A 14,370-nucleotide genomic window follows, 5' to 3' on the forward strand; every position below is an offset into this window, starting at 1 on the left:
TTTATACAAAACGGTTACAGATATACGGTTCTATAAATTATTAGTTTTCGCCCGCGGCTTCGCTCGTGTTTTAGGGATTTGTTTGTCATGTGTTAGCCAAAAAAAGTACTCTATATCCTTTTTTGGAGTTCAAATTTGCTTCGACGACCTCCGCGGTCGAGTGGTGTATACACAGGTTTTCATGGGTTCGCCACTCTGAGGTCCTGGTTTCGATTCCCAGCCGAGTCAACGTAGATTATCATTTGTTTTCTATGTTGTCTTGGGTCTGGGTGTTTGTGGTACCGTCGTTACTTCTGATTTTTCATAACACAAGTGCTTTAGCTACTTACATTGGGATCAGAGTAATGTATGTGATGTTGTCTCATATTTATTTATATATTGTTGTATACCAAATTTCATCAAATTCGATTCATTTGGTTTGATCGTGAAAGAGCGACAAACCGGCAGAGTTACTTTAACATTTATTATACTAGTATAGAACTATAGATTTTTAATTTAAATTTTATTTATCGTAACGTATTCGTACGATGTAATATTTCAACAACAACAACAGCCTGTAAATTCCCACTGGTGGGCTAAAGGCCTCCTCTCCCTTCGAGGAGAAGGTTTGGAACATATTACACCACGCTGTTCCAATGCGGGTTGGTGGAATACACATGTGGCAGATTTTCTATTAAATTTGTCACATGCAGGTTTCCTCACGATGTTTTCCTTCACCGCTGAGCACGTGATGAATTATAAAGGCAAATTAAGCACATGAATAAGCTGTGCTTGCATCGATTTGAACCCGCAATCATCGGTTAAAATGCACGCGTTCTAACCACTGGGCCATCTCGACTCATCTCGATGTAATATTTACAAGACGTGTTTGTGTTTTATGTGCTATGCTTGCAATGATTAATGGTGTTGTCGATGCGATAGCGTGATGACCGAGAGACGTACGCCCTGACAATATTGTCTCATATCTCACTAATGACGTTTTGTACGTTTATTATCTGTATATTGATTATCTCGATTGTGTAATGTTACTTTCTAATGTAAATATTGTTCGTTGTGAATGTAAGAAAACTTTTTTTTTTTTTAAGTGAAATTTGAAATGTTTTTGAATAACAGTAACAAAAGTCATGATATGCCGGTGCGAATGTTACATAAACACAGGTCCATAGATCATGTTATTTTACAAAAACGTTGTAATACAACACCACGAAATTACTGTGATTTGTATTTGAAGCGTCGATACTTCGACATCAACATGCAATCGGTCTAAATTACTCAATAACGCGGTCAGTGTTGGATCTTCTGATGTTCTGATGCTATTGTTCTTACAACAATGTACCTCTCTCCATGCGTGTCTTAAAACGTCGTGACTTTCACTAAATAGATATGCCAACAATATACTTTTAACGGAGACAAGAGGTGTTTAGTCGAGAGTAACTTATTAAAAAACTTCAAGGCCGTCAAACACAATGCGTATAGATTTAAGAATTCTTTAACTAATACGAATATTTATAAGTTTCATAAATATATATACATTTTTATTAGGCAAGCTAATTTCGATCTTATTGCTTATAATAAAGATGTTTGTTTTCTTTGACTCGAATGCTGTACTTTATCGTTGTCTAGACACAGCTATCACTCATTAAAAATAAGTTTCGTCGCGGTCTTTGCTTCAATATATTTTTTGTTTCATTTCTCGGAATTGAGATAACGCGTTAACTGCGTTCGAACTGTTGCTTTTTCACGCTATTTATACTATTTCAAATGTACCAACATTTATAGAAATTTGATACTTTTAAAATTTACGGTTAAACGATGGATAGAGATTCTGTCAACAGCAAAAAATATAGATAAGATAAAAACAAGATGAATCATTCTACAAATAGATTTTACTGTGTTCCTGTCCCTTTTATTTTTGCTGCGGTTATACTTTTTCTAATAGATGTTACACAGTAGATAGATCTCGTAGATTTTAGTGAAAGCTTGCGGATTTGAATCAATGAGCTTCATTTAAATCAATAGAATATATCATGCGTGTGTCGTTTGAATTTCTGACACATTTGTTTCGACTTTGATGGTTGATTAAATTCTTACTCTCTTACAGGAAGAGAAATAGAGAAGTCTGGTTAAGAAGTGTTGAACATTTTCTGACTCTTACTTCAATCTTGATTTTATAATTAGATACATATGAATCCTTAAAATAAACTATTACAATCCGCTTTTCAATTAATATCATCTCAGCATCCGCAAGAGCATTATAATGATCGTGGCAACGATCCCTTGCGCTTCGTAATGAAGATATCGTCTCATCTGCTTTATTGCAATAATAAAATATATAAATAGTCAGAGAAAGATTTACACTCCACTTGAACATGCTAGTTAAAGCAGGAAATAAAGTATTGTTATCTTTGAATTCTTATTAAAGATGTTGGAACCTTTGCACACTGAAATATTCTCTATTTCAACGTGTCATGTATGTTTTTAGCTTGACACATGTCAAACTATTACTAAATAGGCAGTAACTTTACATTACATAGCGTTCATAAATAAAGAATAAACGATTTTTTTTTAATTCGTGTAGTTGATGGTGATCAAAATTAAACAGCCAATATTGATACTCTTCAAATATTTTATATTGGTTTAATCTATAATTATACATTTGTTATTTTCTTTGGTTAAAATTTCGTTCGTGTTTTTTATTTGTTTGTTAAAAAATAGACTGTCTTGTCTGTTGTGCTTCATAGCAACCTGTTCGGTTCCGAGTAGGGCATTCACCGCGGTCGGACGTGCATAAATAATTGTATTAAGTTTTTTTTTTTCATCGGTATGACAGAAATTACTAATTCTACGACTTTTATTGGTTAGCGTGAGCTTCTTACACAGATTATTAATTTACAATATTTTGTAATGGAATTAGGATTGGTTGTTTATTTATTGTTAAAAAATGTAAAAATAATGTCTCATTATTAATCGACTGTGATAGCGTGAAGTCTTTATTAATAAGATATCTCATTTTATATAAATTGATTTTATAATAAATACGTTTTTTTGCAGATATATGATTTACAACCTCTCTGCATATCGATGTCTCCAATAGTAATATAAATGTGAGTATTCCTTAATATATTTTATGTTTTATAACATTTTAAAAGATCTAAATCATGAATTCTTGGTGGTAGGGCTTTGTGCAACCCCGTCTGGGTAGGTACCGCCCACTCATCAGTTATTCTACCGCCAAATAACAGTACTCAGTATTGTTGTGTTCCGGTTTGAAGGGTGAGTGAGCCAGTGTAACTACAGACACAAGGGACATAACATCTTAGTTCTCAAGGTTGGTAGCACATTGACGATATAAGGAATAGTTAATATTTCTTACAGCGTCATTGTCTATGGGTGATGGTGGCCACTTACCATCAGGTGGCCCATATGCTCGTCCGCCATACTATAACATAAAAAAAAGTTTTATATAATATCGGACTATGTTTTTGTAATAAGCAGTAGATTTGATATGTTCCGGGTTTAATAAAGCATGAGCCGATTAAAAAAAGAAGGAGATTCCATGTCCGATCAAACCTTTTTTTGTTTTATCTGTGTTTGTCTGGTCTGCTTATGTTTGATTTATTCAGTGGCGTAGCTATCGTAGGGCCAGGTGCAGTGCAGTGCAGAGTGCACCAGGGCACCGGAGTTTAGGGGGCCCTCTAAACTTAAGCTTCTGAAGCTAGGAAAATACGACGCGGCGCACAAGATTTCTTATTTGGTGTCTATAATTTTAAAGGGTAACTATTAGTTAAAGAGGCGATGAGGGCCCGATTATTTTTCTATGCACCGGGGCACTTCCTCACCTAACTACACCACTGGATTTATTATTACTATCGAATAGTGTGAATCTATACTAAAATTCTAATCATAGTACGGTGCCATTTAAAACTCTTGAGCCTATTTATGTATCGACAGTTTGCGTTTAGACTTAGCTCACGTTCTACATTAGATGAAAGACCGCAATTACGTCGACGTCTCAATTACTGTTTTAGAAGAAAATATAATTTAAACTGTTTGCTGTATACGAATTATAATTGATCGGTAGATCGTGCAATATTACGACTAATATAGCTTTATATAGTTTTTTATATCGCGTTTGATATTTGTAGGTTTTTTTTTTATAGTCGTGTTTAGGTTATTTTGATATCGCATAACGTTAATATTAAATTGTATAGTTGCTTTTTATTTAATGAATTGAAATGTATGTATTACGAAAGATGTATAATGTTTTAAGTAGATTTTTTTTCAATAATTTGGTTATTTTATAAAAGTAATGCAATTATCCGATTTTCATTAGAGTAGTCGTAATGGACAGTTACAGTGTTCTATAGGTCCAAGTGTAAACACATTGTTCTCTCTATTTCTCATAATCCGATCGGATTGAAATGTCATGCAATTGGGAAGAGTTTAAACGCAGGAGCATCTCTTTTCACTTGCTCTCCGTATGGCCGGGTTAACGTTTTTCTTAACAGATAGAGAATATTTTTCAAAGACATCTGGAACAACTTTAGAAGCTAGATATTAGACTTACGATTTTTTTTTTTAAATTATTAATATACTATTATTTTAACGATACTTAAAACGTTCCGTTACTGACTTCCAATCAGGATATATTAATTTAAATAATTGTATTTAACTAACTTGACTCTGTATTTTTTAATATAATAGAGTAACTACAGAGATTCTTGTCGGTTCTTCTCGGTAGAATCTACTTTCCGAACTGGTGGTAGCTTCACTTAATTGTAAATTGACGATTCAAAAGTGCCTGTAAAAGCCTACTTGAATAAAGTTTATTTTAATTTGATTTGATATTGGAAGTTCCAATACTTTTGGTTTTTTTTTTTGGTCATATTATGTTTCCTCTCTACTGGTGAAGGCAACGTACCTGTCAGTTTCATTAAAATTAAAATGTTTCAATTAACTACACATATTTATTAAATTGGTTATCTTAAGTCAAATTAAAGTATTCGTTTTATAATATGATGTTGCTTGATTTCTTAAGTCTTGTGTGCTCATTGTAGGGATAATAAACATTATTGCTCATTTACGACATAAAATATTGCAATAAATAATGGTACGTTTAAAATACTAATATCCTAACCGCACTCTGATTTTGATCTCATCTGATATGTTTATCTTGATAGCTCTATCACGCTCCTTCCATGTCCTCTTCTGTACATTAGAAAGGGACAGTAATATTTCCTGGTTCGTTTTGAAATGTAATTATTGCTAACTAATGAGTTACTAGAGTTCTTGGAAGAGCAATTTGCGGAGGATAAGCGCAGGTTGTGAAATGAGTTTTAATAAACAGCGCTTAAGCGATCGTCATCTCGACTTATAAACAAGTAGTAATTTATGTTTTGATGTTTTAATTGTACGCCTTTTCATCTCTGGAATGCAATATTAATGATTATACTATGGTATGAGATTTCTATCTCGTCCTATTAAAAATTAACCTTTAATATAAGCGCTTCACTTGGTGGTAGGGGTTTGTGCAAGCCCGTCTGGGTAGGTACCACCCATTCATCAGTATTGTTATGTTACGGTTTTAAAGGTGAGAAAGCCAGTGTTACTATAGGCACAAGGAAAATGACATCTTAGTTCCCAAGGTTGGTGGCACATCGACGATGTAAGGAATTGTAATATTTCTTACAGCGTCATTGTCTATGGGTGATGGTGACCACTTACCATTAGGTGGCCCATCGTCCGCCAAACTATATCATAAAAAAAAGTGCGCCAACACGTACCATATACTGTAAACTTCCCAATGCGGTTTTGGAGCTAATTCTGTTGCTCTTATACGGTTTGTTAAATACATGACTAAATTTTGGTTAATATTAATTCATTCTAATTCATCTTGGCACAGAAGAACAAAAGAGAAAAGAAAATTCAAACAAACAACAGCTTGTAAATTTCCCACTACTGGCCTCTTCTCCCTTTGAGGAGAAGGTTTGGTACATATTCCACCACGCTGTTCCAATTTGGGTTGGTGGAATGCACTAAAGTCGTCAAGACTTCATACACGACCATACAAAAGATTTTCGTGTTAAACGTAGCTCCGCCTTTTTAAAAGTAGGTTAATAAGCAATTGTCTTCATAATTGTTCTTGATGACGTCACTAATCTAATCCGCAAATATAAATGTACATATATTTAAGCTCTTTCTATTAACAGTCTATATAGTCTAATTTATGTATCTCTATGATAAATATATTACTTAAAAAGTTATTCAATATATCGTTCTAATCGTGCTTGAGAAATTATGTCGTTGATATGTGTCGTATGTGTTAATATTTTTTGTAAATTTATTTGAACCGGTTGTATAGAGACAGCTTTTGATGAATCAATCTTTATCGATACTATTTATACATACTAAACTGCAGTTTTAATGACATGCTTGAAAAAGAATAATGGATTTCAAAAACAAATATGTATAAATGAAAAATATTTCATATATTTTGTATACAAATATAAATAAATGTTGTGTCATTTTCAATTACACATATACTATTAAAAGAAAGATAGGTAAAAGTATTTTGGACGCGACGAGTTTTAATTATAGGATCAAGTTTAAATCTGAAAAAGAAAAGTTTCCGATACAAAAATAATTTTGACCGTTGTTAAAATTTATGCAGAGAAACTAGCGGTCTTACTTACTACATTTAACGGGTGATTAATGAAACAATGCCGTCTTCTTCTATCGTATGTCAAATCAATAATGTCAGAAAGAGAAATCACTGTATAATTAAACAGCCGCTAAAACTGATATTACCATAAAGAAACAAAAAGTAAACATATCACAAAACAAAGCAGAGGGTATTTTATTCCGACTTATCACAATAGTCTTACGACAGATAGCCATTCGTTTACGTCTAAAATCGATTATCCACGGTAACGCCTCACAGATAGCGATGTAAGCGCACGCGCAGCGCACCGGGTGATTATTCACGCATCGCGATGTACAGTACGGCACAACTTAGACGTAGCATCGGCGAAATTCGTAAAACCGATCACATCCGAATTCAGTACGCTAACCCAAATTATCAATATTTATTTCTTATGTGAATATGATCTTTACCCAAACGTAATAACTTGTAATATCATATGACCCAATATATTCGCCAACTTGACACATCTACTTACATGAAGCTGTCTTTGAACTGACGCGAGAATCTATACGACGAATCTATTTCTATTGGTTGTTTAAAGCAGCAGTAATCGGTTTTATTGAATTTGCCGATGCTACATCTAAGTTGTGCCGTACTGTACCTACTTCGCAACATAGTGAGCTGAGTTTGCTTAATAACATAGGCGGAGTAGCGGATAGAATTTTGGTTCTTGTTTTTGTTGAGGCCGTTTCTTGATCGCAAGTTAACTTTAAAACGAATATTAATTTATTTTCGTCTTACAAAATACTGTTCAAATAGATATTATTTTTCTATATAGATCTCACTCTCTTTTTGTGCCCGTCTCTTTCTTTTATAAACGGTTTTATTTTATTTCCGGTATTGGTACAATTTATATCGAATTTTGAATAATTTTACTTCTTGTCACTTTATTCTCAAACGTTATTAATTTATATCAGTGTGTATATTAAATGTATAAAATATAGCGGAAGCAACCAGATGTGCCGCGAAATCTTTTGTTTTTTTTTTTACTACCTAACTATTCACATATGTGTGTATAGTCATAAAAGAAATATTTAAATTGTACATATTCTTATTTTTTGTATGTAAGTTTTATCTAGCCTAGATTTGACGTGATTTGTCCAGTTAAATGGCAACGAGATGTCTGGCTGAAAATAACGGGTGATCCCACGCGCGTGCGCAGGACATGTAGATCGCCAGCTGATGATTAGGCACAAATGAACATTTACATTTGCAGTCTTATTACTATAGATATAAGGTTGAGAATGTGATACATGGAACCGTACCGGTAGCCTTCTTATCTCCAGTAACTTTGCTACCTACGTGTAACTTGTAAAGGAGCCTTTGTAAGTATGAACTCAAAAGATCAAATTGTTTTTTGTTACGCGCTATGACTAATATTTTTTTACTTTAATAAAGTAGACTGTTTTTAAGATATCATTTTACAACCTTATCATATTATCTAGATATATATTGAATATTTAAATATATCGGAAATTTTGATTGGGTTTTCTCAGTATTGGAAAAGTGAGGTCATAGTACACCACGCTGGCCCAGTGCTGGTTCAAGGTTAAGCTTCGGAAAGTCGCAGCGCGTGCTGGGGATTTTTTACAGCTCAGACTGTCAGTCTCCACACTAGGGTCACTGTACTTCCTATAATTTTTGTTTTATTAAAATACTAGGGCCCCTCAGCCTCGCACGGGTGCAATACTGATACTGAATATACTATTCTTTACTGTGTTGTCCATGTATTCCTAAAACCTTCCTCTCGAAGCTCATTCTATTAAAAAATACCGCATCAAAATCGGTTGCGTAATTTTAAAGATCTAAACATAGGGGCAGACAGCGGTGACTTTGTTTTATACTATGTAATGATAATGATGCATAATTATTAAATGATGTAAACTGTCACATAATATGGTATTAATGGATTTTCGTGATGAAGTAAATTCCATACAAGTAGTAGTAGTATTCCATAGTATAGGTACTTAATACTAATTAACCCATTATTTAAAAATGTATCGCAAAGGCAAGTTCGGTCGAAAGCACCCCATTGTAAATATTATATCAAACAATTCAAAATACATCGCCGCCTGACTTAAACGGGAACGTGTATTGAATCGCCAACACTCGAGTCACGATCTTTAATTTTAAATCATTTATGAGAAAGGCGTTCATAGAAATGCACACGTCTAAACTCTACGCTGAAATTCTATTTATGCGAATCAAATGCACGTCAGTTCCTATCGTATCCTGTCACGGGTCTGAGGTATAATGGATTTCATGTGAAATTGTTTTAAGTTTTTCCAAGATAGATTGGTTTGTCTACACTATGGTTATGAAACTTGTTTTAATATTATCATTCTTTTTTTAAATTATATTTTTAATATCGATACAAAACTTTTTTAAATGGTTGAATTCTGATTTTGAATTAGATTAGAGTATAATGGTTTTAAGTCTCACATTATACGTTAATGTTTTAAAGATTTAATAAGGTAAAAAAAAAAGGTAAAGGTTTAATAGCTGTAAAATACTGTTAAATATTTAAGCGTTGGAACTACCAAGAAACATTTACAGCGAAGACTGATGTGATGTTTTAGATACGTATTTTTGCTTTAATTAATGTAAGTCAAATATAAATTTAAAGTATTCAAATAACCTTCAAAGATAATAATAGTTCGTCCGCGATATAAATATCCATAAAGTAATCTTGATACTATATTTTTTTAATTATGGGATATAACGGCCTCATGACGTCGGCGAAGGGTTAAGTCGAGTGAAGCATAATGTGACAGTTTTAACATGATTTAATGAAATATTATATGAATTCTGATCTCGTTTCCGCCTTAATTCATTCGATATGGCTACCCCAGTTACGGTTATTCCCGTTTTGACGCGACATGTTGTGTCCGTTATGCGGGATATTAATCTATATGCAAACTGCCGGGGCCAGACATGCGCCGAGATGTTCAATTCTTAATATAAAATATAAACACACGGAAGTCTATATACGTTCGTGTATGTGTATTATTATTACGGGCGTTTGTTGCATAGAAACTTTCACGGTATTGTTTACGGTCAGTGTTTTTATATTTACTTGACCAAGTAAGGGTTAAGCAAGTCTGTTTGATTAGATACTACTTACAAAACAAATAGCTGTTCTTAGTGTTATTGTTCTCTGGTTTGAAAGGTCATTGAACCAGTGTAATTGGGCACATATGTAACTTCATTATTCCCAAGCTTAGTGGTGGTCATTGGTGACACAAGCAGTAGGCTATTTGACAATGCGAAAAATAAATTGTGAATTTTTGTAATCAGTGTATCTTATGAGTTTAAAAATGGTTATTTACTTACGAAACTTGAAAATAATACTTAATTTATTAAAAAATCAATAAATAAAAATGCATTTTTTCAAACGTTTGTCACGTGACACAAAACGCTCCTGACCTTACACTTTATTGTAAACCTTGCTTTTCTACTATATGTACCACAGATTAAAATACAGCAAAGTGCCGTCACCGACCCCCTTGCAGCGCCATATTGTCCAGTTAGCGTTTTCGCGCGTAAGTTAAACATGGAATTTTTAATATGATATTTTTCGGCAAATATTTACTAGAAATAAAAAAAAAATAACTTTTACTGGGTTCCTTAACCTCTACTAAATAATATAAAACTGATTTTAAAAACCAGTCAAATAGCCTATATTGACCAGATGGCCCGTTTTGCAGTGTTATTTGTCTACATTGTCTACATTTTTTCTTTAAAAACGTTTTTTTTTTTTTTTAATTAAAACGTAAACATAATGTTTACTTAATTGATTTAGAGTCATTTGTTGAAAGTAGCTAATAAATATTTACTGCAAAATAATACAAATTCAGTATGATAAAACTCGTTATTAATGATTTTGACATTGGCCTCTGGGAAGCAGTAATGCAATTTGTGAGGTCAGCGTCATATCGTTTCTCTATTAATATTTATGGTAACGATTTTTTATTTTTATTGACGTTTTATATGAACAACACTAAGTGGAATACATATTTTTAAATGTATCACGGACGATAAATAAAATTTATTAATCGATTTATATTATTATTTTAGACAAATTGGTTGTTTTCTAGAATTTATATTATCTTAATTTGTTAACTAATTTCACTTTTGAATATTTTTTTAAGTGATAATAATCAGAATCGATATTTTATCGATTAATTGATTTTAATATTTCGTTGTTAGTGAAAGTTTTTGTTTTCTTTTTGTTATATTTGTTTTTATTTATGTTATTTCCTGTCATATGTCTTGACTTTTTACATGTTACTGACTGACGTATGTCTCATAACTTTTAATTGATTTTGGCCATGGTTTCTATTTTCAACAAGTGTCTTAAAAGGCGATTATTTTTTTATAACAAATACTAAACTGTGTATCATGTTCAAAAATGATTGAACATTAATATCAATAAACAATTTAACCTTTGTTCGAAATAATTGCATAGTTCTTCAGTCTCTTTTTCCCTTAGGTAGTTTATTATATAGTACAATTTAATGGTCTTGCATTATGAAATAGTACCTTTTTTTAAAGATGGTGTATTAAAAAAGTAGTTTGACAAGATGACAATACCTCGTGTGCTTTCCAAAGCACTAATTTATACGCTAGCTACTAGTCTAACGAGGCAGTTCCAATAAATGTATTACTTACTCGTAATATAAATCAGATATTTATAATATTGTCTGTTAAAACTGAAATGAACGGTATTCGTGTTGAATGAACGTTAATATGGAAGCAAGTAGCTGCTTCGACATTATTCACCGTCTTTGTCGAATAGGGTTGTCAATATTAAGTTATTATTTTATTAAATTTATTATTTTATTTTTATATTTTTCAAATATTAAACAAATAATAAGATATAAGAATATGTGTACTTATTCTTTTATGTAAGGATTTATTATGTATGATATTAGTATGTTCAGATGGTGTTGATATTGTATTAAATTTAATGTCTTGTGACGATTTTATACATCTGATCTTTATCAATCATTATTTATTATACTGTATATGTATTAATACGAATATATTATTTGTCAGACGTAAGCGTCTCATTCTCTTTTTTTTTTACTTGAATATAGAAGTATCATTTGTGAAAAGAGGTCGCCTCGCGACCCCATGACACTAAAATGTATTACATTCATTTTTATCAGCAGACTGTATTATGATTGATTGTTTTGCTTACTTAAAATAATCTCACTCATTTCTATATAAAAAGACCGTATTTACACGCGACAAAAATATTTTATAAATAAATTATAAAGTTAATACTTCCTGTGATTTTGACAACCCTGTCTCTAAATTATAATTCGAAATGTATAAATGTAAATAAACTAATGTTTATTACTCTTAATTTTATAACAACAGATACAATTTGAGAGATATGTCTGTGTTGCTATCTTAGTTTAGTAAATTCAAATCGTTTGAAAAAAAAAACATTGGTAGAAAAAGCATATAACATACAAGATTTTATAGATGATAAAAAAGCGTGGAGCTAATACCTGTTGACTTCCACGTAGGATATATTAATTTAAATTATTGTATTTAACTAACATGACTTTGTATTTCTTAAATGTTAAAAAAGAGTAACTACTGAGCCTGTTCTCGGTAGAATCTACTTTCCGAACTGGTGGTACCTTCACTTAATTGTAAAATAACGATTCAAAAGTGCTTGTAAAAGCCTACTTGAATAAAATTTATTTTGATTTTGTTTTTTGATTTTTTTAAATATTATATTTTGATTTTTAAAATTCAAATCTGTTTATGTCAATGTTGTCAGCTATAAATAAAACGCTTTTAACTGATGTGATACATGTTACAAAAAGAATCATTATATTATATTTAAGTGATAAAAATGGACGTGTAAATGCGTCACCTAAATCTTAAGTGGTCACTCAAGACATAGTACTGTATGAAATATTAAGACATTATATATTGGCAATGCGCCACCAAAATTGGGAACTAAGATGTTCTTTCCCTTGTGCTCATAGTTACACAGGCTTACTCACCGTTCAAACCGGAACACAGGAATACCAAGTATTGCTGCTTTATTGCTACGGATTTAAGTCGACTTTGTTATGTGTGTGTGTGACACACATATAATATTGTCGAGTTTTTTATTAATAGCTGTTATCTGATATGCAATTCGCAGAATTTACGAATTCTGTTTTGAAAACCCATGTTATCTATGAACGTAATAAAGTGCAGGGCCGTGTCGATATTTTTAATACAAGATAAGATGTAAAATACTAAACTATTATTAGATGGAAAGTGAACTGGTTTGCGCATAAAAACTGTTTGCTTCTGCTGCAATTGTTTAAATACGTATATCGCGATTACATTAGAATATCGTATAAAATTAATAATAAAATGAAAGAAGGAAAAATATAGCAATATTAAATAAAGAATAAAATCAAGTTACGTAAATCCTACAAAAACCTTTATATAAGTTAATTTTATACAATTATAATAATAAGCACGATGTTTTATTATAAATAGTTACTATATATTTAGTTGTTAGAATACCTATTCTATCGCTAATTATAACTTTGATTCGTTACGATTTTAAAGACAGGTAAGCCAGTGTAAATACAAACAGTACCACACTTATATCTGTCGCCAAAGTTATTAGGTTGCCATTTATAACATACTTTTCGAAAAAAAGTTCATCACATAAGTTGTCTACACTTTCTCATATCCCTTGTATTATAAATACAAAAAATATCTACTCATTAATCCACTCACTGATACAAGTAGTGTCAAAAATTGAGGCATTTTTGGTATCGTATTTTTCTTTTGATTAAAAGTAAAATCAAAAAACAAAAGACGTATTAATTAAATCGGCGTCTCATATTGCCCTCGAAGATAGACGTACTTAGTATTTGTTTTTATGTATATTTTAAACGTAAGCTAGAGTTACAAATGAGAACTCAAATGTTACATAAGAAAGAGTTATTGAAAACATGTTCTACAATATCGTGTTTAGTAACGAATATTGGCTTGTTCACACAAATATTTTTGTTTTGGCACGCGCTATTTGCATAGTTGGCGCTGTAAAGTAATTTGCGCATTAAATGGCTAATTCTCTTTATTTAATGCCTCGTTACCGCCTCGATTCTCATGTAAGAGATTACGAACCAAACAAACAGGGAAGTGCTGTAAGTTTAAAGCTTTGCAACACTAAAATACAAACAATAAAAAACATATTTGCTATTAATTTGTCAAACTCTATATAATCCCACGTTACGGACGACAAATTTAATTTCAAAAGTATATTTTTGTCTATGGTTGTAAGAAACTGTTGGTCCGAATTAAATTTCCTGTTTGGTCAGAAGTTCGGTGTGAATTTTATTGTTTTTGGTCTCGAATACGTCCTTTAGAATCATAGTCATTTGCACCAGTCACGTCACATATATAAAATGATAATATGAAATCTACAGACTGTAGATCCGATGACCCTTTGCTAAAACCACGGTCAGGTTTAAAAGCTATCGTAGTAATCTGTAAAGAAATTCCCAGTTCCTTACTCCGGGAAGTAACTAATATTGTTGGTTCTGCGCTTCTAACTCTCTCCTCACACATTAAATTATTATAAAAGTGAGCAAAAATGTTGTACACTTGTCTTTGTGCACATACTTCTATGGTATAAT

The 14,370-nt window shown here is 31.8% G+C and overlaps 1 protein-coding gene across 3 annotated transcripts in view; it reads left to right on the forward strand.

Moving 5' to 3' along the window:
* LOC124536178 (protein N-terminal asparagine amidohydrolase) overlaps positions 1–14,370 on the forward strand; it is a 90,153-nt gene that overhangs the window by 58,561 nt on the left and 17,222 nt on the right. For all 3 annotated transcript variants that reach the window (XM_047112656.1, XM_047112655.1, XM_047112657.1), the window contains one exon: positions 3,052–3,104. The gene's annotated coding sequence lies outside the window, so the exon portion shown is untranslated. The remainder of the gene's footprint in view (positions 1–3,051; positions 3,105–14,370) is intronic.

Source organism: Vanessa cardui, chromosome 16, assembly GCF_905220365.1.
Source record: "Vanessa cardui chromosome 16, ilVanCard2.1, whole genome shotgun sequence".
Classification (NCBI taxonomy): domain Eukaryota; kingdom Metazoa; phylum Arthropoda; class Insecta; order Lepidoptera; family Nymphalidae; genus Vanessa; species Vanessa cardui.